Source organism: Pongo abelii, chromosome 2, assembly GCF_028885655.2.
Source record: "Pongo abelii isolate AG06213 chromosome 2, NHGRI_mPonAbe1-v2.0_pri, whole genome shotgun sequence".
Taxonomy (NCBI): domain Eukaryota; kingdom Metazoa; phylum Chordata; class Mammalia; order Primates; family Hominidae; genus Pongo; species Pongo abelii.
Genome location: NC_085928.1, coordinates 148,035,113 through 148,061,341, shown reverse-complemented (window position 1 = coordinate 148,061,341; position 26,229 = coordinate 148,035,113). Strand labels below are relative to the sequence as shown.

Here is a 26,229-nt window from a genome sequence, read left to right as displayed (position 1 = left end):
GCGGCTTTGTTTATACTGTGAGAGTAAAACTGCCTGCTCAAGCTTCAGCAGTGGTGGATGCCCCTCACCCCACCAAGCTCAAGTGTCCCAGGTTGACCTCAGACTGCTGTGCTGGCAGCGAGAATTTCAAGCCAGCATGTCTTAGCTTGCTGGGCTTCATGGGGGTGGGTCCCGCCTACCCAGACCTCTTGGCTCCCTGGCTTCAGTCCCCTTTCCAGGGGAGCTAACGGTTCTGTCTCACTGGTGTTCCAGGTGCCACTGGGGTATGAAAAAAAAAAAAAAAACTCCTGCAGCTAGCTCAGTGTCTGTCCAAATGGCCGCCCAGTTTTGTGATTGAAACCCAGGGCCCTGGTGGCATAGGCACTGGAGGGAATCTTCTGGTCTGCAGGTTGTGAAGACCGTGGGAAAAGCGCAGTATCTGGGCCAGAGTGCACTGTTCCTCACGGCACAGTCCCTCCCAGCTTCCCTTGGCTAGTAGAGCAAGTTCTCTGACCCCTTGTGTTTCCCGGGTGAGGCAACACTCCACCCTGCTTCGGTTCGCCCTCTGTGGGCTGCACCCACTGTCCAATCAATCCCAATTAGATGAACCTGGTACCTCAGTTGGAAAAGTAGAAATCACCTGCCTTCTGCGTCGATCTCACTGGGAGCTGCAGACTGGAGCTGTTCCTATTCAGCCATCTTGGCAGCAATCCTCACATTTAAGGTTTTAAGAAACTGTCAGACTTTTTCAAAGTAGCTCTATCATTTCACATTCTGACCAGTGTATGAGAATTCTAGTTTCTTTATGTCCTCATCAACACTTGGTATTTGTCACCTTAATTTTGATGAATATTTTCACTGGGTATAGAATTATAAGTTGGTAGTTACTTTCTTTCAGCATTTGAAAATATTCCATTGTCTCTTGGATTCATTGTTTCTGCTGAGAATTCAATTGTCAATCTATTTGCTGCTCCTTTGAAGGCAATTTATAATATCTCTGACTACCTTTAATATTTTTATCCTTTTTTTTTTGTTTGTTTTTTGTTTTTGGTATAGAGTCTTGCTCTGTTGCCCAGGCTAGAGTGCAGTGCAAGTGATCCTCCCACCTCAGTCACCTGAGTAGCTGGGATTACAGGTGTGCACCCAGCTAATTTTTGTATGTTTAGTAGAGATGGGGTTTCACCAGGTTGGCCAGGCTGGTCTTGAACTCCTGGCCTCAAGTGATCTGCCAGCTCTGGCTGCCCAAAGTGCAGGGATTACAGGCGTGAGCCACCACGGCCAGCTTGTTTTTGTTTTAAAGCATTTTTACTTTGTGCCTAGGCAAATTTTCTTTTGATTTATCTTCCTTTGATTTTGCAGCATTTCTTGAATGTGTAGCTTGATGTCTTTCATCAGTTTGGGTACATTCTTAGCTATTATGTCTTCAAATATTGTTTCTGCCTCATTTTCTCTTTTCAATTTGCCCAGGAGTCCAATTCCATTAGTATTTATCATTGACTACCCTATGTCTTTCATGTTTATTCTTTATGTTTCTTCCTTTTGTCTTTTTTTTTTTTCTTTTATTATTATTATTATTATTATTATTATTATTATTATACTTTAGGTTTTATGGTACATGTGCGCAATGTGCAGGTAAGTTACATATGTATACATGTGCCATGCTGGTGCGCTGCACCCACCAACTCGTCATCTAGCATTAGGTATATCTCCCAATGCTATCCCTCCCCCCTCCCCCCACCCCACAACAGTCCCCAGAGTGTGATGTTCCCCTTCCTGTGTCCATGTGTTCTCATTGTTCAATTCCCACCTATGAGTGAGAATATGCAGTGTTTGGTTTTTTGTTCTTGCAATAGTTTACTGAGAATGATGATTTCCAATTTCATCCATGTCCCTACAAAGGACGTGAACTCATCATTTTTTATGGCTGCATAGTATACCATGGTGTATATGTGCCACATTTTCTTAATCCAGTCTATCATTGTTGGACATTTGGGTTGGTTCCAAGTCTTTGCTATTGTGAATAATGCCGCAATAAACATACGTGTGCATGTGTCTTTATAGCAGCATGATTTATAGTCCTTTGGGTATATACCCAGTAATGGGATGGCTGGGTCGAATGGAATTTGTAGTTCTAGATCCCTGAGGAATCGCCACACTGACTTCCACAAGGGTTGAACTAGTTTACAGTCCCACCAACAGTGTAAAAGTGTTCCTATTTCTCCACATCCTCTCCAGCACCTGTTGTTTCCTGACTTTTTAATGATTGCCATTCTAACTGGTGTGAGATGGTATCTCATTGTGGTTTTGATTTGCATTTCTCTGATGGCCAGTGATGGTGAGCATTTTTTCATGTGTTTTTTGGCTGCATAAATGTCTTCTTTTGAGAAGTGTCTGTTCATGTCCTTCGCCCACTTTTTGATGGGGTTGTTTGTTTTTTTCTTGTAAATTTGTTGGAGTTCATTGTAGATTCTGGATATTAGCCCTTTGTCAGATGAATAGGTTGCGAAAATTTTCTCCCATTTTGTAGGTTGCCTGTTCACTCTGATGGTAGTTTCTTTTGCTGTGCAGAAGCTCTTGAGTTTAATTAGATCCCATTTGTCAATTTTGGCTTTTGTTGCCATTGCTTTTGGTGTTTTAGACATGAAGTCCTTGCCCATGCCTATGTCCTGAATGGTAATGCCTAGGTTTTCTTCTAGGGTTTTTATGGTTTTAGGTCTAACATTTAAGTCTTTAATCCATCTTGAATTGATTTTTGTATAAGGTGTAAGGAAGGGATCCAGTTTCAGCTTTCTACATATGGCTAGCCAGTTTTCCCAGCACCATTTATTAAATAGGGAATCCTTTCCCCATTTCTTGTTTTTGTCAGGTTTGTCAAAGATCAGATACTTGTAGATATGTGGCATTATTTCTGACGGCTCTGTTCTGTTCCATTGATCTATATCTCTGTTTTGGTACCAGTACCATGCTGTTTTGGTTACTGTAGCCTTGTAGTATAGTTTGAAGTCAGGTAGTGTGATGCCTCCAGCTTTGTTCTTTTGGCTTAGGATTGACTTGGCGATGCGGGCTCTTTTTTGGTTCCATATGAACTTTAAAGTAGTTTTTTCCAATTCTGTGAAGAAAGTCATTGGTAGCTTGATGGGGATGGCATTGAATCTGTAAATTACCTTGGGAAGGATGGCCATTTTCATGATATTGATTCTTCCTACCCATGAGCATGGAATGTTCTTCCATTTGTTTGTATCCTCTTTTATTTCCTTGAGCAGTGGTTTGTAGTTCTCCTTGAAGAGGTCTTTCACATCCCTTGTAAGTTGGATTCCTAGGTATTTTATTCTCTTTGAAGCAATTGTGAATGGGAGTTCACTCATGATTTGGCTCTCTGTTTGTCTGTTATTGATGTATAAGAATGCTTGTGATTTTTGTACATTGATTTTGTATCCTGAGACTTTGCTGAAGTTGCTTATCAGCTTAAGGAGATTTTGGGCTGAGACAATGGGGTTTTCTAGATATACTATCATGTCATCTGCAAACAGGGACAATTTGACTTCCTCTTTTCCTAATTGAATACCCTTTATTTCCTTCTCCTGCCTAATTGCCCTGGCCAGAACTTCCAACACTATGTTGAATAGAAGTGGTGAGAGAGGGCATCCCTGTCTTGTGCCAGTTTTCAAAGGGAATGCTTCCAGTTTTTGCCCATTCAGTATGATATTGGCTGTGGGTTTGTCATAAATAGCTCTTATTATTTTGAGATACGTCCCATCAATTCCTAATTTATTGAGAGTTTTTAGCATGAAGGGTTGTTGAATTTTGTCAAAGGCCTTTTCTGCATCTATTGAGATAATCATGTGGTTTTTGTCTTTGGTTCTGTTTATATGCTGGATTACATTTATTGATTTGCGTATATTGAACCAGCCTTGCATCCCAGGGATGAAGCCCACTTGATCATGGTGGATAAGCTTTTTGATGTGCTGCTGGATTCTGTTTGCCAGTATTTTATTGAGGATTTTTGCATCAATGTTCATCAAGGATATTGGTCTAAAAATTCTCTTTTTTTGTTGTGTCTCTGCCAGGCTTTGGTATCAGGATGATGCTGGCCTCATAAAATGAATTAGGGAGGATTCCCTCTTTTTCTATTGATTGGAATAGTTTCAGAAGGAATGGTACCAGCTCCTCCTTGTACCTCTGGTAGAATTCGGCTGTGAATCCATCTGGACCTGGACTTTTTTTGGTTGGTAAGCTATTGATTATTGCCACAATTTCAGCTCCTGTTATTGGTCTATTCAGAGATTCAACTTCTTCCTGGTTTAGTCTTGGGAGGGTGTATGTGTCGAGGAATTTATCCATTTCTTCTAGATTTTCTAGTTTATTTGCATAGAGGTGTTTGTAATATTCTCTGATGGTAGTTTGTATTTCTGTGGGATCGGTGGTGATATCCCCTTTATCATTTTTTATTGCATCTATTTGATTCTTCTCTCTTTTTTTCTTTATTAATCTTGCTAGCGGTCTATCAATTTTGTTGATCCTTTCAAAAAACCAGCTCCTGGATTCATTTATTTTTTGAAGGGTTTTTTGTGTCTCTATTTCCTTCAGTTCTGCTCTGATTTTAGTTATTTCTTGCCTTCTGCTAGCTTTTGAATGTGTTTGCTCTTGCTTTTCTAGTTCTTTTAATTGTGATGTTAGGGTGTCAATTTTGGATCTTTCCTGCTTTCTCTTGTGGGCATTTAGTGCTATAAATTTCCCTCTACACACTGCTTTGAATGCATCCCAGAGATTCTGGTATGTTGTGTCTTGGTTCTCGTTGGTTTCAAAGAACATCTTTATTTCTGCCTTCATTTCGTTATGTACCCAGTAGTCATTCAGGAGCAGGTTGTTCAGTTTCCACGTAGTTGAGCGGTTTTGAGTGAGATTCTTAATCCTGAGTTCTAGCTTGATTGCACTGTGATCTGAGAGACAGTTTGTTACAATTTCTGTTCTTTTACATTTATTGAGGAGAGCTTTACTTCCAAGTATATGGTCAATTTTGGAATAGGTGTGGTGTGGTGCTGAAAAAAATGTATATTCTGTTGATTTGGGGTGGAGAGTTCTGTAGATGTCTATTAGGTCTGCTTGGTGCAGAGCTGAGTTCAATTCCTGGGTATCCTTGTTGACTTTCTGTCTCGTTGATCTGTCTAATGTTGACAGTGGGGTGTTAAAGTCTCCCATTATTAATGTGTGGGAGTCTAAGTCTCTTTGTAGGTCACTCAGGACTTGCTTTATGAATCTGGGTGCTCCTGTATTGGGTGCATATATATTTAGGATAGTTAGCTCTTCTTGTTGAATTAATCCCTTTACCATTATGTAATGGCCTTCTTTGTCTCTTTTGATCTTTGTTGGTTTAAAGTCTGTTTTATCAGAGACTAGGATTGCAACCCCTGCCTTTTTTTGTTTTCCATTTGCTTGGTAGATCTTCCTCCATCCTTTGATTTTGAGCCTATGTGTGTCTCTGCACGTGAGATGGGTTTCCTGAATACAGCACACTGATGGGTCTTGAGTCTTTATCCAGTTTGCCAGTCTGTGTCTTTTAATTGGAGCATTTAGTCCATTTACATTTAAAGTTAATATTGTTATGTGTGAATTTGATCCTGTCATTATGATGTTAGCTGGATATTTTTCTCATTAGTTGATGCAGTCTCTTCCTAGTCTCGATGTTCTTTACATTTCGGTATGATTTTGCAGTGGCTGGTACCGGTTGTGCCTTTCCATGTTTAGCGCTTCCTTCAGGAGCTCTTTTAGGGCAGGCCTGGTGGTGACAAAATCTCTCAGCATTTGCTTGTCTGTAAAGTATTTTATTTCTTCTTCACTTATGAAGCTTAGTTTGGCAGGATATGAAATTCTGGGTTGAAAATTCTTTTCTTTAAGAATGTTTTTTTTTTTTTTTTTTTTTTTTTTTAAAATCTAGTTATAATTCTTTTACTCCAATAGCCATGATCATCAATTAAATACAAATTATCTATATTCCACTTTTCAGAGAGAAATACGTCAAAAGCAAATGTTGATATTGCAGATTCATTTATAAAATAACTATGAGAATGTGTCCTTTGATCAATCTAAATGCTGCCTACTTTAGTACAGTTCTGCACAGTGAGAGCTAATTATCACAAAAATGACTTAAGGACCCTGCAAGATCCAAGATCATCGAAAAAGAATGAATTTAGAAATTAAGAAAGTAGACTCACATTTTAGAAAGTTCTTTAACAGGATCTAATATGAAAAGGTTAACTTTAAATTACATTCACATTAGTTAAGGTTTTCTATAAATTTTAACCATATAGTCTATTATATATTTTCTTATAACTGTATAAATGGGACTTCCTTTAATTTGTTCCTGGTCTTTTTCATTTTATTCTTTTTTTTTTTTTTTATTTTTTTTTATTTTTATTTATTTATTTATTTTTTATTTTTATTTTTATTTTTTTTTCTTCTTTTATTATTATTTATTATTATTAAACTTTAGGTTTTATGGTACATGTGCGCAATGTGCAGGTAAGTTACATATGTATACATGTGCCATGCTGGTGCGCTGCACCCACCAACTCGTCATCTAGCATTAGGTATATCTCCCAGTGCTATCCCTCCCCCCTCCCCCCACCCCACAACAGTCCCCAGAGTGTGATGTTCCCCTTCCTGTGTCCATGTGTTCTCATTGTTCAATTCCCACCTATGAGTGAGAATATGCGGTGTTTGGTTTTTTGTTCTTGCGATAGTTTACTGAGAATGATGATTTCCAATTTCATCCATGTCCCTACAAAGGACGTGAACTCATCATTTTTTATGGCTGCATAGTATTCCATGGTGTATATGTGCCACATTTTCTTAATCCAGTCTATCATTGTTGGACATTTGGGTTGGTTCCAAGTCTTTGCTATTGTGAATAATGCCGCAATAAACATACGTGTGCATGTGTCTTTATAGCAGCATGATTCATAGTCCTTTGGGTATATACCCAGTAATGGGATGGCTGGGTCGAATGGAATTTCTAGTTCTAGATCCCTGAGGAATCGCCACACTGACTTCCACAAGGGTTGAATTAGTTTACAGTCCCACCAACAGTGTAAAAGTGTTCCTATTTCTCCACATCCTCTCCAGCACCTGTTGTTTCCTGACTCTTTAATGATTGCCATTCTAACTGGTGTGAGATGGTATCTCATTGTGGTTTTGATTTGCATTTCTCTGATGGCCAGTGATGGTGAGCATTTTTTCATGTGTTTTTTGGCTGCATAAATGTCTTCTTTTGAGAAGTGTCTGTTCATGTCCTTCGCCCACTTTTTGATGGGGTTGTTTGTTTTTTTCTTGTAAATTTGTTGGAGTTCATTGTAGATTCTGGATATTAGCCCTTTGTCAGATGAGTAGGTTGCGAAAATTTTCTCCCATTTTGTAGGTTGCCTGTTCACTCTGATGGTAGTTTCTTTTGCTGTGCAGAAGCTCTTTAGTTTAATTAGATCCCATTTGTCAATTTTGGCTTTTGTTGCCATTGCTTTTGGTGTTTTAGACATGAAGTCCTTGCCCATGCCTATGTCCTGAATGGTAATGCCTAGGTTTTCTTCTAGGGTTTTTATGGTTTTAGGTCTAACATTTAAGTCTTTAATCCATCTTGAATTGATTTTTGTATAAGGTGTAAGGAAGGGATCCAGTTTCAGCTTTCTACATATGGCTAGCCAGTTTTCCCAGCACCATTTATTAAATAGGGAATCCTTTCCCCATTTCTTGTTTTTGTCAGGTTTGTCAAAGATCAAATACTTGTAGATATGTGGCATTATTTCTGACGGCTCTGTTCTGTTCCATTGATCTATATCTCTGTTTTGGTACCAGTACCATGCTGTTTTGGTTACTGTAGCCTTGTAGTATAGTTTGAAGTCAGGTAGTGTGATGCCTCCAGCTTTGTTCTTTTGGCTTAGGATTGACTTGGCGATGCGGGCTCTTTTTTGGTTCCATATGAACTTTAAAGTAGTTTTTTCCAATTCTGTGAAGAAAGTCATTGGTAGCTTGATGGGGATGGCATTGAATCTGTAAATTACCTTGGGAAGGATGGCCATTTTCATGATATTGATTCTTCCTACCCATGAGCATGGAATGTTCTTCCATTTGTTTGTATCCTCTTTTATTTCCTTGAGCAGTGGTTTGTAGTTCTCCTTGAAGAGGTCTTTCACATCCCTTGTAAGTTGGATTCCTAGGTATTTTATTCTCTTTGAAGCAATTGTGAATGGGAGTTCACTGATGATTTGGCTCTCTGTTTGTCTGTTATTGGTGTATAAGAATGCTTGTGATTTTTGCACATTGATTTTGTATCCTGAGACTTTGCTGAAGTTGCTTATCAGCTTAAGGAGATTTTGGGCTGAGACAATGGGGTTTTCTAGATATACTATCATGTCATCTGCAAACAGGGACAATTTGACTTCCTCTTTTCCTAATTGAATACCCTTTATTTCCTTCTCCTGCCTAATTGCCCTGGCCAGAACTTCCAACACTATGTTGAATAGAAGTGGTGAGAGAGGGCATCCCTGTCTTGTGCCAGTTTTCAAAGGGAATGCTTCCAGTTTTTGCCCATTCAGTATGATATTGGCTGTGGGTTTGTCATAAATAGCTCTTATTATTTTGAGATACGTCCCATCAATTCCTAATTTATTGAGAGTTTTTAGCATGAAGGGTTGTTGAATTTTGTCAAAGGCCTTTTCTGCATCTATTGAGATAATCATGTGGTTTTTGTCTTTGGTTCTGTTTATATGCTGGATTACATTTATTGATTTGCGTATATTGAACCAGCCTTGCATCCCAGGGATGAAGCCCACTTGATCATGGTGGATAAGCTTTTTGATGTGCTGCTGGATTCTGTTTGCCAGTATTTTATTGAGGATTTTTGCATCAATGTTCATCAAGGATATTGGTCTAAAATTCTCTTTTTTTGTTGTGTCTCTGCCAGGCTTTGGTATCAGGATGATGCTGGCCTCATAAAATGAGTTAGGGAGGATTCCCTCTTTTTCTATTGATTGGAATAGTTTCAGAAGGAATGGTACCAGCTCCTCCTTGTACCTCTGGTAGAATTCGGCTGTGAATCCATCTGGACCTGGACTTTTTTTGGTTGGTAAGCTATTGATTATTGCCACAATTTCAGCTCCTGTTATTGGTCTATTCAGAGATTCAACTTCTTCCTGGTTTAGTCTTGGGAGGGTGTATGTGTTGAGGAATTTATCCATTTCTTCTAGATTTTCTAGTTTATTTGCATAGAGGTGTTTGTAATATTCTCTGATGGCAGTTTGTATTACTGTGGGATCGGTGGTGATATCCCGTTTATCATTTTTTATTGCATCTATTTGATTCTTCTCTCTTTTTTTCTTTATTAATCTTGCTAGCGGTCTATCAATTTTGTTGATCCTTTCAAAAAACCAGCTCCTGGATTCATTTATTTTTTGAAGGGTTTTTTGTGTCTCTATTTCCTTCAGTTCTGCTCTGATTTTAGTTATTTCTTCCCTTCTGCTAGCTTTTGAATGTGTTTGCTCTTGCTTTTCTAGTTCTTTTAATTGTGATGTTAGGGTGTCAATTTTGGATCTTTCCTGCTTTCTCTTGTGGGCATTTAGTGCTATAAATTTCCCTCTACACACTGCTTTGAATGCATCCCAGAGATTCTGGTATGTTGTGTCTTGGTTCTCGTTGGTTTCAAAGAACATCTTTATTTCTGCCTTCATTTCGTTATGTACCCAGTAGTCATTCAGGAGCAGGTTGTTCAGTTTCCACGTAGTTGAGTGGTTTTGAGTGAGATTCTTAATCCTGAGTTCTAGCTTGATTGCACTGTGATCTGAGAGATAGTTTGTTACAATTTCTGTTCTTTTACATTTATTGAGGAGAGCTTTACTTCCAAGTATATGGTCAATTTTGGAATAGGTGTGGTGTGGTGCTGAAAAAAATGTATATTCTGTTGATTTGGGGTGGAGAGTTCTGTAGATGTCTATTAGGTCCGCTTGGTGCAGAGCTGAGTTCAATTCCTGGGTATCCTTGTTGACTTTCCGTCTCGTTGATCTGTCTAATGTTGATAGTGGGGTGTTAAAGTCTCCCATTATTAATGTGTGGGAGTCTAAGTCTCTTTGTAGGTCACTCAGGACTTGCTTTATGAATCTGGGTGCTCCTGTATTGGGTGCATATATATTTAGGATAGTTAGCTCTTCTTGTTGAATTAATCCCTTTACCATTATGTAATGGCCTTCTTTGTCTCTTTTGATCTTTGTTGGTTTAAAGTCTGTTTTATCAGAGACTAGGATTGCAACCCCTGCCTTTTTTTGTTTTCCATTTGCTTGGTAGATCTTCCTCCATCCTTTGATTTTGAGCCTATGTGTGTCTCTGCACGTGAGATGGGTTTCCTGAATACAGCACACTGATGGGTCTTGAGTCTTTATCCAGTTTGCCAGTCTGTGTCTTTTAATTGGAGCATTTAGTCCATTTACATTTAAAGTTAATATTGTTATGTGTGAATTTGATCCTGTCATTATGATGTTAGCTGGATATTTTGCTCGTTAGTTGATGCAGTCTCTTCCTAGTCTCGATGTTCTTTACATTTCGGTATGATTTTGCAGTGGCTGGTACCGGTTGTGCCTTTCCATGTTTAGCGCTTCCTTCAGGAGCTCTTTTAGGGCAGGCCTGGTGGTGACAAAATCTCTCAGCATTTGCTTGTCTGTAAAGTATTTTATTTCTCCTTCACTTATGAAGCTTAGTTTGGCAGGATATGAAATTCTGGGTTGAAAATTCTTTTCTTTAAGAATGTTGAATATTGGCCCCCACTCTCTTCTGGCTTGTAGGGTTTCTGCCGAGAGATCCGCTGTTAGTCTGATGGGCTTCCCTTTGATGGTAACCCGACCTTTCTCTCTGGCTGCCCTTAACATTTTTTCCTTCATTTCAACTTTGGTGAATCTGACAATTATGTGTCTTGGAGTTGCTCTTCTCGAGGAGTATCTTTGTGGCGTTCTCTGTATTTCCTGAATCTGAATATTGGCCTGCCTTGCTAGATTGGGGAAGTTCTCCTGGATGATATCCTGCAGAGTGTTTTCCAACTTGTTTCCATTCTCCCCGTCACTTTCAGGTACACCAATCAGACGTAGATTTGGTCTTTTCACATAGTCCCACATTTCTTGGAGGCTTTGCTCGTTTCTTTTTATTCTTTTTTCTCTAAACTTCCCTTCTCGCTTCATTTCATTCATTTCATCTTCCAGGGCTGATACCCTTTCTTCCATTTGATCGCATCGGCTCCTGAGGCTTCTGCATTCTTCACGTAGTTCTCGAGCCTTGGTTTTCAGCTCCATCAGCTCCTTTAAGCACTTCTCTGTATTGGTTATTCTAGTTATACATTCTTCTAAATTTTTTTCAAAGTTTTCAACTTCTTTGCCTTTGGTTTGAATATCCTCCCGTAGCTCGGAGTAGTTTGATCGTCTGAAGCCTTCTTCTCTCAGCTCGTCAAAGTCATTCTCTGTCCAGCTTTGTTCCGTTGCTGGTGAGGAACTGCGTTCCTTTGGAGGAGGAGAGGTACTCTGGTTTTTAGAGTTTCCAGTTTTTCTGCTCTGTTTTTTCCCCATCTTTGTGGTTTTAACTACTTTTGGTCTTTGATGATGGTGATGTACAGATGGGTTTTTGGTGTGGATGTCCTTTCTGTTAGTTTTCCTTCTAACAGACAGGACCCTCAGCTGCAGGTCTGTTGGAGTACCTGGCCGGCCGTGTGAGGTGTCAGTCTGCCCCTGCTGGGGGGTGCCTCCCAGTTAGGCTGCTCGGGGGTCAGGGGTCAGGGACCCACTTGAGGAGGCAGTCAGCCCGTTCTCAGATCTCCAGCTGCGTGCTGGGAGAACCACTGCTCTCCTCACAGCTGTCAGACAGGGACATTGAAGTCTGCAGAGGTTACTGCTGTCTTTTTGTTTGTCTGTGTCCTGCCCCCAGAGGTGGAGCCTACAGAGGCAGGCAGGCCTCCTTGAGCTGTGGTGGGCTCCACCCAGTTCAAGCTTCCAGGCTGCTTTGTTTACCTAAGCGAGCCTGGGCAATGGCGGGCGCCCCTCCCCCAGCCTGGCTGCTGACTTGCTGTTTGATCTCAGACTGCTGTGCTAGCAATCAGCGAGACTCCGTGGGCGTAGGACCCTCTGAGCCAGGTGCGGGCTATACTCTCCTGGGGCACCGTTTCCTAAGCCCGTCGGAAAAGCACAGTATTCGGGTGGGAGTGGCCCGATTTTCCAGGTGCCGTCTGTCACCCCTGGAAGGGGAACTCCCTGACCCCTTGCGCTTCCCGAGTGAGGCAATGCCTCGCCCCTGCTTCGGCTGGCGCACAGTGCGCTCACCGACTGACCTGCGCCCGCTGTCTGGCACTCCCTAGTGAGATGAACACGGTACCTCAGATGGAAATGCAGAAATCACCCGTCTTCTGCGTCGCTCGCGCTGGGAGCTATAGACCGGAGCTGTTCCTATTCGGCCATCTTGGCTCCTCGACACGCCTTTTGTCTTTTGATACTTTATTCTGGATATTTTCTTTTGGTTATTGTATTTTTCAGTTTTAGAATTTCTAGTGTCTTTGCTTTGGTTTCCAGCTTTCTACTGAAATTATCTGTTTTGTGTCTCTGAATATACTAAATTCACTTATTTTAAAATCTGTGTCTGATTTTGGGAACAAGATAGAGGTGGTAGTTGCATAATATTGTGAATGTCCTAAATGCTGCTGAATTGTTCACTTTAAAATGGTTAATTTTATGTTATGTGAACTTCACCTCAATTTTTAGAAGTCAGCATGTCTGATAATTTGACTCTCTGGTTCTCAGTGGATTACTTTTTATAGCCTGCTGTTTTTGTAGGTCTCCTTTTGTGCTGTTATTACTCCTGGTGTGCCTGGTTGTTTTTTACTGAGTGCTGAGCTTTGTATAGGAACAGTTGTAGAAATAAGTTGAGATCTACTGTGGTGTTATTTTACCCTAGAGGTAATCATGATTGCTTCTGGTAGACATCTAGGTGTACTAGTAATCTGGGATCATCTTAATCCAGCTTTAGAGATTGTGATGATTTGAAATATACCTCAGTCCCAAAGAAAACTAGTGTATTTCTAGTTCATCATTACTCCTAGGGTGTAGTGTGAGAAGTTTCCTAGGACCTTCCCTTCTTTGTTAGGCCTTTGTGTCTAATTTTTGTTTCATATCCCTGCCAGGCATAAGTGAAAATATCTTTGGTCACCTTCTTAGCTTCTGACACCTTTTGAGGTGTCTGAAAACACACTTGTGGGAAATGTAGCTCCAAAAGCTAGACTTGCTACTTTGAGTTTCCTTTTTCTTTTCTTTTTTGAGACAGAGTCTTGCTCTGTCTCTCAGCCTGGAGTGCAGTGGTGTGATCTCAGCTCACTGCAACCTCCACCTCCCAGGTTCACGTGATTCACCCACTTCAGCCTCCTGAGTAGCTGGAATTACAGGCGTGCACTAGCACGCCCAGTTAATTTTTGTATTTTTAGTGGAAACAGGGTTTCACCATGTTGGCCAGGCTAGTCTCGAACTCCTGACCTCAGGCGATCCACCTGCCTCGGCCTCCCAAAGTGCTGGGATTACAGGCATGAGCCACTGTGCCTGGCCGGTTTTCTTTTTTCTCCAGAATCATGGTCCTGTAATTTTCATTTCCTTGTTAGCACTTTCAAACAGATTTAAAAATTTTTTGATCATCTTTTTAAAGTTTTTCTCAGTAAGAGAATTAGTCTGAATTACCTAGTCTATTATTTACGGAACAGGAATTCTCTTTTATTTCCTTAAGCATAGAAGCATAGTTTTAAAATTGTCTGTGTCTGATAATTCTAATATTGGATGTTCTTTGTGGGCTTGATCTGTTATGTCTTGTTTCTTTTTTAAAAAATTTTTATTTCCATAGGCTTTGGGGTAACAGGTGGTATTTGGTTACATTTATAATTTCTTTAGTGGTGATTTGTGAGATTTGGTGCACCAAGCAGTATACACTGAACCCAATTTGTAGTCTTTTGTTCCTCACTCCTTTTTCACCCTTTCCCTCTGAGCTCCCAAAGTCCACTATATCATTCTTTGTTGTGGGAAGTCAGGGACCCCAAATGGAGGGATCGGCTGAAGCCATGGCAGAAGAATGTGGATTGTGAAGATTTCATGGACATTTATTAGTTCCCCAAATTAATACTTTTATAATTTCTTATGCCTGTCTTTACTGCGGTCTCTGAACATACATTGTGAAGATTTCATGGACACTTATCACTTCCCCAGTCAATACCCTTGTGATTTCCTATGCCTGTCTTTACTTTAATCTCTTAATCCTGTCCACTGAGGAGGATGTATGTCACCTCAGGACCCTGTGATGATTGCATTAACTGCACAAATTGTTTGTAGAGCATGTGTGTTTGAACAATATGAAATCTGGGCACCTTGAAAAAAGAACAGGATAACAGCAATGTTCAGGGAATAAGAGAGAGAACCTTAAACTCTGACCCCGGTGAGCCGGGCGGAACAGAGCCATATTTCTCTTCTTTCAAAAGCAAATGGGAGAAATATCGCTGAATTCTTTTTCTCAGCAAGGAACATCCCTGAGAAAGAGAATGTGCCCCTGAGGGTGGGCCTCTAAAATGGCCCCCTTGGGTGTGGCCGTCTTCTATGGTCGAGACTGTAGGGATGAAATAAGCCCCAGTCTCCCATAGCGCTCCCAGGCTTATTAATGAGGAAATTCCTGCCTAATAAATTTTGGTCAGACCGGTTGCTCTCAAACCCTGTCTCCTGAAAAGATGTTATCAATGACAATGGTGCCCGAAACTTCATTAGCAATTTTAATTTTGCCCTGGTCCTGTGGTCCTGTGATCTCGCCCTGCCTCCATTTGCCTTGTGATATTCTATTACCTTGTGAAGTACGTGATCTCTGTGACCCACAACCTATTCGTACACTCCCTCCCCTTTGAAAATCACTAATAAAAACTTCCTGGTTTTACAGTTCAGGAGGCATCACGGAACCTACCGACATGTGATGTCTCCCCCGGACCCCCAGCTTTAAAATTTCTCTCTTTTGTACTCTGTCCCTTTATTTCTCAACCCGGACGATGCTTAGGGAAAATAGAAAAGAACCTACGTGACTGTCGGGGGCAGGTTCCTTGATAATTCTTTTTTTTTGAGACAGAGTCACTCTGTCACCCAGGCTGGAGTACACTGGCGCAATCTCAGCTCACCACAACCTCTGCCTCCCGGGTTCAAGCAATTCTCCTGCCTCAGCCTCCTGAGTAGCTGGGACTACAGGCTCCCACCACCATGCCCAGCTAATTTTTGTATTTTTAGTAGAGATGGGGTTTCACCATATTGGCCAGGATGGTCTCGATCTCCTGACCTCGTGATCCACCCACCTTAGCCTCCCAAAGTGTTGGGATTACAGGCGTGAGCCACCGTGCCTGGCCCGTTGTATCTTTCTCATGCCTTTGCATTGTCATAGCTTAGCTCCCACTTATAAGTGAGAACATATGTTCAGTTTTCCATTCCTGAGTTACTTCACTTAGAATAACAGTCTACAATCCTGTCCAGATTGTTGAGAATGCCATTGATTCATTCATTTTTATGGCTGAGTAGTACTCCATCGTGTATGTATACCACAGTTTCTTTATCCACTTGTTGATTGATGGACATTTGCAATTGTGAATTGTGCCTTTGTATAATGTTATACATTATATGAATTGTACATTTGTGTAATGACTTCTTTTCCTCTGGGTAGATATCCAGTAGTGGGATTGCTGGATCAAATGGTAGTTCTACTTTTAGTTCTTTAATGAATCTCCACACTGTTTTCCATAGTGGTTGTACTAGTTTACATTCCCACCAGCAGGGTAGAAGTTTTCCCTTTTCACCACATCCACACCAACATCTACTGTTTTTTGATTTTTTGATAATGGGCATTCTTGTGGGAGTGAGGTGGTATCACATTGTGGTTTTGATTTGCATTTCCCTGACCATTGGTGATGTTGAGCATGTTTTCATGTGTTTGTTGGCCATTTGTATATCTTCTTTTCAGAATTCTCTATTCATATCCTTAGCTCACTTTTTGATGGGATTATTTGTTTTTCCTGCTAATTTGTTTGAGTTTCTTGCAGATTCTGGGTATTAGTCCTTTGTTGGATGTATAGGTTGTGACGATTTTCTCCCACTCTGCCGGTTGTCTGTTTGCTGACTGTTCCTTTTGCTGTGCAAAAGCTCTTTAGTTTAATTAAGTCCCACCTATTTATCTTTGTGTTTCATTTGCTTTTGAGTTCTTGGTCATGAAATCTTTGCCTAATCCAATGTCTAGAAGGGTTTTTCTGATACTATATTCTAGAATTTTTATGGTTTAGGTCTTAGATTTAAGTCATTTAAGTCCTTGATCCATCTTGAGTTGATTTTTTTTTTTTTTTTTTTTTTTTTTTGAGATGGAGTCTCAATCTGTCACCCAGACTGGAGTGCGATGGCGTAGTCTTGGCTCACTGCAACCTCCACCTACTGGGTAGAAGTGATTCTTCTGCCTCAGCCTCCTGAGTAGGTGGGATTACAGGTGCCTGCCACCATGACCAGCTAATTTATGTATTTTTAGTAGAGACAGAGTTTCACAATGTTCGCCAGGCTGGTCTTGAACTCCTGACCTCAGATGATCTGCCCGCCTCCCAAAGTGCTGGGATTACAGGCATGAACCACTGCGCCCAGCCAGATTTTTGTAATTGTATTTTTGTTTTATAGGTCCTGTGAGATTTATGCTTTGAAAAGCTTCTGTATTGATGTGTTTTCAGGATTTGTTTAAAGATTTAGAGCTTTTTTAGTAGTTCTCATATTGCTGGCTTGTTAGTGGTGAATTCTCTCAGCATTTTTTTGTCTGAAAAAGACTGTCTTTCCTTTGTGAAGCTTAGTTTCGCTGGATACAAAATTCTTGGCTGATAATTGTTTTGTTTAAGGAGGCTAAATATACGGCTCCAATCCCTTCTAGCTTATAGTTTTCTGCTGAGAAATCTGCTGTTAATCTGATAGGTTTTCCTTTATAGGTTACCTGGTGCTTTTGCCTCACAGCTCTTAAGATTCTTTCCTTTGTCTTGACTTTAAATAACCTGATGACAGTGTGCCTACACAATCTTTTTGCGATGAATTTCTCAGGTGTTCTTTGAGCCTCTTGTATTTGTATGTCTAGGTCTTTAGCAAGGCTAGGGAAGTTTTCCTCAATTATTTACCCAGATATGTTTTCCAAACTTTTAGATTTCTCTTCTTCCTCAGGCATGACAACTATTCTTAGATTTGGTCGTTTAACATAATCCAAACTTCTTGGAGACTTTGTTCATTTTCTTTTATTCTTTTTCTTTGTCATTGTTGGATTGGGTTAATTTGTAAACCTTGTCTTATTCTTCTTATGTTCTTTTTTTCTTTGTCATTGTTGGATTGGGTTAATTTGTAAAGCTTGTCTTCAGCTCTGAAGTTCTTTCTTCTGCTTGTTTGATTCTATTGCTGAGACTTTCCAGAACATTTTGCCTTTCTCTTTGTCCTTTATTTCTTGAAGTTGTGATTGTTTTTTAATTTATGCAATCAGCCAGGCACGGTGGCTCACGCCTGTAATCCCAGCACTTTGGGAGGCTGAGGCGGGCAGATTACCTGAGGTCAGGAGTTCGAGACCAGCCTGGCCAACATGGAGAACTCTCATCTCTACTAAAACAAAATTAGCCAAGCGTGGTGGCACATGCCTGTAATCCCAGCTACTCAGGAGGCTGAGGCAGGAGAATCACTTGAACCTGGGAGGCGGATGTTGTGGTGAGCCAAGATCACTCCATTGCATTCCAGCCTGGGCGACAAGAGCGAAACTCTGTCTCAAAAACAACAACAATAACAAAAAAAAATGTATGTAGTCTTTTCACTGAAGATTTCTCTCCTCATTTCTTGTATCATTTTTTGAATTTTTTAAAAGTTGAACTTCACCCTTCTCTGGTGCCTCCTTGATTAGCTTCATAATCACCCTTCTGAATTATTTTCAGATAAATCAGGGATTTCTTCTTGGTTTGGATCCATTGCTGGTGAGCTAGTGTAATTTTGGGGGAGTGTTAAAGAGCCTTGTTTTGTCATATCAGAATTGTTTTTCTGGTTCCTTCTCATTTGGGTAGGCTATGTCAGTGGGAAGGTCTGGGGCTCAAGGCTGCTGTTCAGATTCTTTTGTCCCACGGGATGTCCCTTTGGTGTAATACTATCTCCCTTTTTCCAGGGATGTGGCTTCCTGAGAGCTGAGCTGTAATGATTATTTCTCTTCTGGATCTAACCACCCACCAGGGCTACCAGGCTCCAGGCTGGTACTGGGGGTTATCTGCACAGAGTCCTTTGATGTGAACCGTCTTCATGTCTCTCAGCAGTGGATACCAGCACCTGCTCTGGTGGAAGTGGCATGGGAGTGAAATGGACTCTGTGAGGATTTTGTTTTGGTTGTTTAATGCGCTATTTTTACACTGGTTGACCTCCTGCCAGGAGGTGGCACATTCAAGAGAGCATCAGCTGTGGTAGTAAAACGGGGATTAGGCAGTAGGCAGGGCCCTAGAACTCCCAAGAAAATATGCCCTTTGCCTTCAGCTACCAGAGCGGATAGAGAAGGACCATCATGTTGGGCCAGGGTTAGGTGTGTCTGAGCTCAGATTCTCCTTGGGCGGGGCTTGCTGCAGCTGCTGTGGGGCATGGGGGTATGGTTCCCAGGTCAGTGGAGTTCTGTTCCCAGCAGGATTATGGCTGCCTCTGCTGTGTCATGCAGATTGTCAAGGAAGTTGGGGAAAGCAGGCAGTTATAGGCCTCACCCAGCTCCCATGCAATCCAAAAGGCCGTTCTCACTCCCATCATGCCCACCACCCTGCCCCACCCAACAGCACCAAGTTTGTTTCCAGGCAGTGAGTGAGCAGAGCTGAGAATTTGCCTTAGGCTACCAGCCTCCCAGCTGAGAAAGCCAGCAGGGCTTCTGTGCCTCCCCGCTTCTCAAATCTGCACACTAGATTCATGCCCTTCCCTGAGTTCGGCCAGGAAGCTTCACGTCCGGTTGGAGTTGTTAGAAAGTTCAGCTGGAGGTTTCCTTCCTGTATGGTCTTTTACCAGTTCCTCTGTCAGCCCTCCCAAAGGACCCCTGTGAGACAAGTCAGAAATGGCTTCCCAGGGGACCCAGAGAGCCCACAGGGCTTTTCCCATTCCTCCCTCTACCCCTTTATTTTGCTCAGCTCTCTAATTTGACTCAGCTCCAGGTAAAGTCAAATCCTGTCCCGTGAGCTAGACCTTCAGGTTCCCCAGTGAGGGTGTGTATTCAGGGGTGGACAATCTCTCCTTTCCTACTTTCATAACTTGGGCATTCACAATATTTGGGGTGTCTCCTAGGTCCTGCAGGAGCAGTCTGCTTCTTTCAGAGGGTCTGTGGATTTTCTCAGCTTTCCTGATGTATTCCTGTAGTAGTTTTGGAACAAAAGTTCATGATGTGAGTCTCCATCCACTGCTCTGTTCATCTGAGTGGGAACTGCAATCTAGTCCTGCCTCCTATCTGCCATTTTCCCCTAGAATTTCCATGTCTTGTTTCTTTACACTGTAGTTCATGGTGTCTTGTTTCCTTATGTGCCTGCTTATCTGCATATGCAGGGAATAGTATTTTAAAAAGTATTAATGGGAATTATTTGAAGCCTGAGTTAAGGCATCTTATTCCAAAGAGTAAGCAGGGTCACAATCTGGTTTCTAATCTCCTGGATATAACCAGGGAACCTCAAGCCAATATCTTAGTTTAAGGAGTTGGAGAAATGATAGTTTATATATTGCATTTTACGTAAAATCAAAATCCTCTTTGGAGGAAGATGCTGTGCACATACCATGATCTTAGAAAGGAAACCCAAAGAAGTGAGTTTAGCTTTGGGGGCTAAAGATTCCCCAAGAGTGTTTTGGGATTTTTGAAAATTGAGATGATTATATGGCTTTTTTCCTTTATTGTGCTAATGCGGTGTATTACATTGATTGATTTTTTTGTATGTTGAGCCATCTTTGCATTCCAGGGATAAATTCCACTTGGTTGTGGTATATAATCCTTTTAATATGCTATTGAATTTGGCCTGCTAATACTTTGTCGAGGATTTTTGCATTCATATTCATAATAGATATTGGTCTGTAGTTCTCTTCTTTTTGTAGTATCTCTGGCTTTGGTATCAGGATAATGTTGGCCTGATACAATGAATTAGGAGATATCCAGCTGATTTTTGTATACAGTAGTTCCCCCTCATCCATGGTTTTGCTTTTTGTGATTTCAGTTCTCTGTGGTCAGTCAATTGCAGTCCAAAAATATTAAATGGAAAATTCCAGAAATAAATAGTTCATAAGTTTAAAATTGTACACTATTCTGAGTAGCGTAATGAAATCTCACACAATCTTGTTCAGTCCCATTCAGGACATGAATCATCCCTTTTCCACCTTATCCACACTGTATGTGCTACCTGCCCATTAGTCACTTGGTAGCTGTCTTGGTTATCAGATCTACTGTCATAGTATCACAGTACTTGTATTCAGGTAACCCTTATTTTACTTAATAATAGGCCCAAGGTGCAAGAGGAATGATGCTGGCAATTTGGATATGCCAAAGAGAAGCTGTGAAGTACTTCCTTTAAGTGAAAAGGTGAAAGTTCTTGGCTTAATAAGGAAAGAAAAAAATTGCTAAGGTTGCTAAGATCTATGGTGAGAACGAATCTTCTATGTTATCCTGACAAAAAGAAATTAATGCTAGTTTTGTTATCACGCCTCAAACTGCAACTGTTATGGCCACAGTGAGTGATAGTGCACAGTTAAGATGGGAAAAGGCCATTAATTTGTTGGTGGAAGTCATAAGTAGAAACTCGTATGTTCCAATGGATGGCAAGTGGGTTCAGTACTATTTGAAGTTTTGCACATCCACTGAGGATCCTGGAATGTATCCTCCATGGATAAGGGGGACTACTGTATTGCTTTTCTATCCTACAGTTTTGTAAAACTCAATTTCTAATTCTAGTTCATGGCTTAACTTGTAGAAACAGGTGAGACTGACACCCTCATAGCTTGGCTGCAGAGGCCCTGCCTGGCTTCTAGGGAGGGCTGAGGCAGAGGATTCCTTCTGGATGTAACCCATGGTACTAGAGTAGCCACGGGTCACATCCATTTTTTATTTCATTTCAATTTAATTATTTCATTTCAATTTCATTTCATTTCATTTTTCATCTTATAAGATGAAATAGTTCCAGAAGCTGAGAACTTTTTTTCCTCTGAGGGTTGCTAAGTCTCAGCAAACATTACACCATGGGCACATGAACATGTGCTTAGACATGAGTGTCCTGTTCTGTAAGAGATTTGTGTCAGTATTGTACAGGCCAGGTAGGGAAAAGGGTTTTCATTGAGTCTTTTTCATTTACGAAAAGTATATTAATAAGGGTGATAGTGTTTTTTGTTTTTTTTAATTTGTTTATTTGTTTTGAGATGGAGACTCGCTTTGTCGCACAGGCTGGAATGCAGTGGCATGATCTTGGCTCACTGCAACCTCCACCTGCCGGGTTCAAGCAATTCTTGTGCCTCAGCCTCCTGAGTAGCTGGGACTACAGGCACCCACCACCACGCCCAGCTAAGTTTTGTGTTTTCAGTAGAGACGGGGTTTCACCATGTTGGCCAGGCTGATCGCGAACTCCTGACCTCAAGGGATCTGCCCACCTCGGCCTCCCAAAGTGCTGGGATTACAGGCATGAGCCACCACATCTGGCTATGATAGTGCTTTTTGATAATGAGCTTTAAAAGGATACTGAGGGATAGAAGCTAGAGAATAAGGGGAAACCAGGCAAGTGATATCTTGCTGATGACAAGAGAATAAATTGTTGAAGATACATATTCCTTTGTATAAATCTTAGGGTACATACTGACTCTTTTTTATTGATACATACTAGCTATACATATTTTCTATCGGGGGAACCCGCCCCCAGTATTTCAACATAGGTTCTTTCTGTTTTCCCTAAGTGTTGGCTGGTCTGAGAAAAAAGAGAAAGAGTACAAAGAGGGGAATTTTACAGCTGGGCCTCCGGGGGTGACATCACATATCGGTAGGTCCATGATGTCCTGAGCCGCAAAACTAGCAGGTTTTTATTAAGGACTTTAAAAGGGGAGGGGGTGTATGAACAGGGAGTAGGTCACAAAGATCACATGCTTTAAAGGGCAATAAAGATCACAAGGCAAAGGGCAAAGCAAAGATCACAAGGCAAAGGGCAAAATTAGTATTACTAATGACGGTCTGTGTTCAGCTGTGCACATATTGTCTTGATAAACATCTTAAACAATAGAAAACAGGGTTGGAGAGCAGAGAACTGGTCTGACCTCAAATTTACCAGGCTGGAATTTCCCAATCCTAGTAAGCCTGAGGGTACTGCAGGAGACCAGGGTGTATTTCAGTCCTTATCTCAACCGCATAAGACAGACACTCTCAGAGAGGCCATTTATAGACCTCCCCTCAGGAATACATTCCTTCCCCAGGGTATTAATTATTAATATTCCTTGCTGGGAAAAGAATTCAGCGATATCTCTCCTACTTGTACATCCATTTATAGGCTCTCTGAAAGAAGAAAAATATGGCTGTATTCTGCCTGACCCTGCAGGCAGTCAGACCTTATGGTTGTCTTTCCTTGTTCCCTGAAAATCACTGTTAAATTCTGTTCTTTTTCAAGGTGCACTGATTTCATATCATTCAAACACACATGTTTTACAATCAATTTGTACAACAGTGGTCCTGAGGTGACATACATTCTCAGCTTACAAAGATAACAGGATTCAGAGATTAAAGTAAAGACAGGCATAAGAAATTATAAGAGTATTATTTGGGAACTGATAAATGTCCATGAAATCTTCACAGTTTATGTTCAGAGATTGCAGTAAAGACAGGTGTAAGAAATTATAAAAGTATTAATTTTGGGAACTGATAAATGTCCATGAAATCTTCACAATTTATGTTCCTCTGCCCTGGCTCCAGCTGGTCCCACCATTTGGGGTCCCTGATTTCCCACAACAATTTTCATGCTACATGAGATATTTTGACATATTCATATAATGTGTAATTATCAAATCAGGGTAAATGAGATATCCATCACCTCAAATATTTATTTTTTTTTTATGTTGGAAACATTAGAATTCTTCTCTTCCAGCTATTTTGAAATATATAATAGATTATTGTTAATATAGTCAACCTACTGTGCTATCATATACTACATCTTATTCCTTCTATGTATCTGTATTGTTGTACCCATTAATCAACCTCTCTTCGTTTCCCCCTTCCCTCCTACTTTTTGTAGCCTCTGGTAACCGCTGTTTTGCTCTGTCTTTCTGAGATCTGCTTTTTTGGTTTCCACATTTAAGTGAGAATGTGCAATAGTTGTCTTTCAGGGCCTGGCTTATTTCATTTAATGTAATGACCTCCATTTTCATCCATGTAGCTGCATGTGACAGGATTTCATTCCTTTTTATGGCTGAATAATATTCCATTTGTGTACATATACCACATTTTCTTTTTCCAGTCATCCATTGATGGACACCTAGGTTGAATTCATATTTTGGCTGTTGTGAATAGTGCTGCAATAAGCAAGAGAGTACAGATACCTCTTCAATATGTTTATATATATAATATGTGTGTATATATACACACACACACACATACATACATACATACATACACATTCAGTAGTGGGTTTGCTGGATCATATGGTTTAGTTTTTTGAGGAACCTCCATACTGTTCCATAGTAGTTGTACTAGTTTTCATTCCCACCTATAGTGTACCAGGATTCCTCTTTCTCCATATCCTCACCAGTATTTTTTTTTTTTTTTTTTTTTGTCTTTTGAGTAATAGCCATTCTAACTGGAGTGAGATAATATCTCATTGTGTTTTCTTCCTTTTTTACTGTCTTCCTTTGTGGTCAAGTGATTTTCTTCTTTTTTGGTTGTTTTAATTTTTTGCTTTTTTTTAGTGTACCTGTTTTATTTTTGCTTTGTAGTTACCATGAGATTTACAAAAAAACATTTTATAGATGTAACAAGTTATTTTTTAAGTTAAGGAGTTTTTAAAAGAGATGGGGATCTCACTATGTTGGCCAGGTTGGTCTTGAACTCCTGGCCTCAAGCAGTTCTCCTGCTTTAGCCTTTCAAAGTGTGGAGATTACAGGCGTGAGCCTGTGCCTGGACAACAAGTTACTTTAAACAGATATCTTGCCTTGATCACAAATAATAGAAACAAACAAAGGAAAAACTAAAACATTCTACACTTTTACTCCATCACATTATGACTTTTTGTTGTCTCAGTTTACATCTTTTTATATTACCTATACCTTAACAAGTTGCTGTAGTTATTTTTTGGGGGGAGCTTTTTGTTTTTGTTTTTGTTTTGAGATGGGGTCTCACTCTGTCACCCAGGTTGGAGTGCAGTGGTGCATTCTCAGTTCACTGCAACCTCCACTTCCCAGGCTCAAGCTATCCTCCTGATAGAGGTGGCAGCAAATCTGAAGCTGCTGCTGCAAGGAAGCCAGCAGTGGAGGAGGTGCAGCCGGGGTTGCGTGCTCCATGGAGCTGTCAGGACCTAGGAACAGGTGATCCCAGTGGGGACCCTGTTCTCCCAGGCACAGCTGCATCTGCCCAGCCACAGCTTGGGACTTGGGCATCCCTGTGCTCTTATGGGCCTGGAAAGCCCCCTGCCCCCTCAGGCTTGGAAGTACTTGCTCCCACTGCCTGGCCTCTCTTCACTCCCAGTACCCACTCTGGTGTAGAGTGAAGTTGTGGCTAAGCACGGGTGCTGTCATGACCCAGTCAGGTGTGTACACACTCAGGGCAATGCTGACATGCCAGTCCCCTACTGCCTTGGCTCCCCCAAGACTTTGGATGCCGACGAGTGCAGAAAGGAGGTCAGGAGGTTGAGGGCAGCTTGGCGTGGGCCTGTGAGTGCCCCTCAGTGCAGACAGCCTGGGCACTGCAGATGGCATGTTGATGGCGGTGAGAGGCAGACAGGTTCCTAGGCAGAAGGGGCAGGTCCTCAGTGAAACCTCACCTTCAAGCCAAGGACAGCCTGAAGCCTGGAGGCCAGGCTGCCAGTGCCAGGTGGAGTCCGCAACCTGGAGTGAGAACTTCCTTTATGCCTTTTGGCCAATTGGATGATGGGACAGCCTTCCCATGGCTGTCCATGGACCAGTCAGCACATACTTCCTCCCTTCTGAGCCGGTAAAAACCCAAGGCTCAGCTAGACTCAGGGACTCATCAACTCATTGGGACTACCTGACTGTGGATAGGAGCTGCCTACTTAGGGTCTCCTCTTTACTGAGAGCTGTTCTGTCACTCAATAAGGCTTCTCTCCACCTTGTTCACCTTCCAGTTGTCTGTGTAACCTCATTCTTCCTGGACACAGGACAAGAACTTGGGACTCACTGAATGGCGGGAGTGAAAAGAGCTGTAACATGTTCATGGCTGACTCGCCGGGCTGTGGGTGGTGACACACACATACTGCGTGAGTGAAGAGTGGTGACCTTTCTAGGGGCCCAGACCTCAGGATTCCTGAGCCAGAGCTGCTGTCACACCATAGGCCTCCCACCCTCCACTGGCACCTGGTGGCTGCCCCATGCAATGGGAAGCAGCTGTGGGGCCAGGCCAGCCCAGGAGCCACTGGCCAGAGCAGGGTGGTGGGACTGAAACAGCTGTAACACAAATGGGCTGAAACATGTGCCACCTGAAACACATCCACTGACTTGCTGCGCTGCGGGCGACAAGGAGAGAAGAGTTGTGACTCTTCTGGGATCCCAAACCTCAGGGCTCCCAGAGCCAGGGCTCTGACACACTATAACACCCTCTTTGGGCCTCTGTGGTTCCTGGCATCTCTGAGCTTTCAGGCGCCACTGCATTCCCCTTGTCCAGACATTGGTGCCCACAGCGGAAGTTGCTTGCAGTACATCTGGTCCGGCCCCAACCTCACATGGAGCCAGTGTCTGTGCTGGTGGCTGGAGCTGCCTGCCTCACTGCAACAGCCAGTGTGTGCCTGGCTGTGCACGTAGTCGGACCCCACATTTGCTAACTCACACACCCCTCACTGCTCTGCACCTGGCTTGCCATTGGCAGGCATGGGGTCTGGGCTGGTAGCACAAGCTGAGTGCAGCCTGCCAGGCTGAGTGGGCGGAATAAGCCCAGCAGGTGTGAGCAAAACTCAAGCAGAGGTGCCACTGGCCACAGAGGTTTCTGGCTGGTGAAGCA

General features: G+C 41.7%; 1 protein-coding gene across 17 annotated transcripts in view; it reads left to right on the top strand.

The window, feature by feature from the left end:
* CEP70 (centrosomal protein 70) overlaps positions 1 to 26,229 on the top strand; it is a 104,187-nt gene that overhangs the window by 33,637 nt on the left and 44,321 nt on the right.